The following is a 2,815-nucleotide window of genomic DNA, read 5'->3' on the forward strand; positions in this document are numbered from 1 at the left end:
TTTTAAAGCTGAGAGTGTCACACCTTAACATGCAGTTATAGTTTAGTGTCTGTAAATTTTAGACTGTGTGGACCATTTTGCAATAGTTTCATTTTTTCCAAATGTTATTTTAGAAACAATCATAATATGTTGCAGAACCAATTATCTCAAATATTTTTAGGGGAACTGTGATGCTCTTCCATAATACAAATTTATATTATCTGAAACAACTAAAAAGAAAACTTAACCTATCTCTTGTGTCATTCAGATGCTCAAGATACTTATTTTTCCTTTTAAGCTAAAACTTAATGAAACCATCAATTTGAAGTTGCAGTAAAATCAAAATTTTACAAATAAAATTCATGTTAAAATCAATAATTTGAAAGAGAACAGAGTGAAATTATCTCTCTCTTTTCCCCAGAAGACCAGATCCAGACAAATCTAAACACTTTTCAACCCCATGAATGGGGTTGAATGTAATGTATGAATGTAATGTAATGTAATGTATGTAAGGACCTAGAGCTGAGGTTCTCCATTTGGGGTGTTGCAATGCCCCAGCCTGAGAGCTTCAGCCTCTGACCCTTTAAAGGGCTGGGGAAGGGAGAAGACAGTGATGCAATCCCCAGAATCGAACTGCTGCCAGGGCCAAGGGGGGGGTTTACTTACAGGGTGATGCACTGGCCTCCAGGAGGTGTGGGGAGCTCCATGTAGAGCGCTTATTTTTACTATTTGAAGGCTTGAGGAGTCCTGCAGAGAGGTCTGCAGGGCTTCCTGCACCTCCTGGAGGCTGCTGCATCACCCTATAAGTTTAAAAAAAATAAACCCTTGGCCGCTGGCAGCAGCAAGTCCCTGGGGGTCATGTCACTGCCTTCACCCCTCCCTTGCCAAGACTTACCCAGGAGACTTACTCCTGAGAGGTTTGAGACCCGCTGAACTAGAGACTGAGGGAGCCAGAGGAGTTTAAAGGTGTTTTAAAATATTTAAAATCAGTGCCTTGGTTTTTGAAATTGTTAGCCAGCAGCTTTTGCATTGGGATCCATCTGAAGAACAGGAAAAGGATGGAGGAGAGGTGTAAATTTATGACCAACACAGATAAAACAGGACAGCTGTTAGGACTGGTGTTCCTTTTTAGAAGTGATCTTCAGAATGCATCTTGATAAAAATCTTCAAAGGGAAGCATTTAACCCCTTAGTAAACCAGATCAATTAACCTCTGATAAACACAGGCCCCAATCCTATCCAGCTTTCCAGTGCGGATGCGGCCGCAATGCAGGCCCAAAATATGGGAACAAGTGTCCCTTACCTTGAGGAGGCCTCTGTGACTGACTCCCTGCCACAGGATGCAGCATATGCCCCACTGGCACTATTTCATTGGTACTGGAAAGTTGGATAGGATTGTGCCATGAATTTCACTGGGCTGGTTTTATTAATGCTACAATCTAACGCTTACCTGGGAGAGAGTGTCATTGAAATTAACAAGACTGACTTTTGAATAGACATGCCTAAGCTTGCCTTGTAAGACTTTAAATATTTAGGGTGCAATCCTAACTTGTGCTGGAAGCAGGCAGGCCAGCAGTACATCAGGAGCAAGTTTGGGGCCAAAAGCAGTGCAGCCTAAGGCAAGGGAAAACATTTCCCCTTACCCCATGTCACACTGCAGTGGCACCAATGGGACTATTTGGATCTGCACCACCTGATGAGGTGGTGCAAATCCAAACAGTCTAGGACTGCCCTGGACCACCGGGGAATGGGGTCGGGATCCAGTATAACTGCAGGATTCTGGCCCTGCCCACCCCAAGGAATGCCTGCCTCCCCCCCACCTTCTCCATGCCCTCCCCAAGGCCACCCCCCCCCACCCCTGCATCGGCAAAGCTTGGTTGACACAACTCACCTCGCCCTCGGTGCCCAAGGCACGTGTCCGGCTTTACAGCACTATTGCGATACTCCCATACTTGCGCCTGCCCAAGTACCTTTCAGAATTGTGCCCGTAGTCATTTCTTTGATTTTCCTTTGTAAACCACTACGTGAACTTTTTTGTTGAAAAGTGGTATATAAATACTTGTCATAATATTTCCCTTTTGATAAAATATTTATCAAATGCATTGGGATCACTCTTCCCAAAAGCAAACCCCAGTTCAGGCAGCTGTCTTGTTTATGTGCTGCATTTAAAGACTCACTGTGGTTTTCAGGGGTTTTTCAAGTCAAAACCATAATCCACAAACCACTTGTTGATGTATTTCTGAATGAACCTATTCCTCTTGCAGTTAATTAATCTGGGGTCTGTGGTCAAAGAGTGTAAATAGAACCAAAGAATCTGCCTCTGGTTATTTATCCTTTCACTGCTTGGTTTAAAAAACTTTTGTCAGAGAAAAGTTTGAACACAATGTGGGTAGTGCAGGCAGTGGAAGAGGGAGGGAGAAAGAAATAAGCCCAATATTCAGAAACACTTGCATATGAAGCTTCTCCCATCTCTTTATTTTCCTGCTAGAAAAAGCATCACCTGTTAAAATTTCTGTGTGGCAGACTGCTGTTAAAGGCATAAGAGCAGACCACTGAAAATGTTGGCAACCCAATTTTATATATTGAGATATATATATTCTCTCTCTCTCTCTCTCTCACACACACACACACACACACACACACTGCTTCAAGTGAGACAGGAAACTCAGAAGCTGCATAATACAGATTTTTAAAAAATGGTTTTATGAACAAAACAAAAATGGCAGAATGACATGAAAGACAAGTCTCACCCACGCAAAAGTGGTGAAAGAATAGAGAGATCCGATTCTAATAAGACACCACTCATCTTAAGTTTACTTCTCATATGCGATAAATTC

Source organism: Tiliqua scincoides, chromosome 12 (genome assembly GCF_035046505.1).
Source record: "Tiliqua scincoides isolate rTilSci1 chromosome 12, rTilSci1.hap2, whole genome shotgun sequence".
NCBI classification, from domain to species: domain Eukaryota; kingdom Metazoa; phylum Chordata; class Lepidosauria; order Squamata; family Scincidae; genus Tiliqua; species Tiliqua scincoides.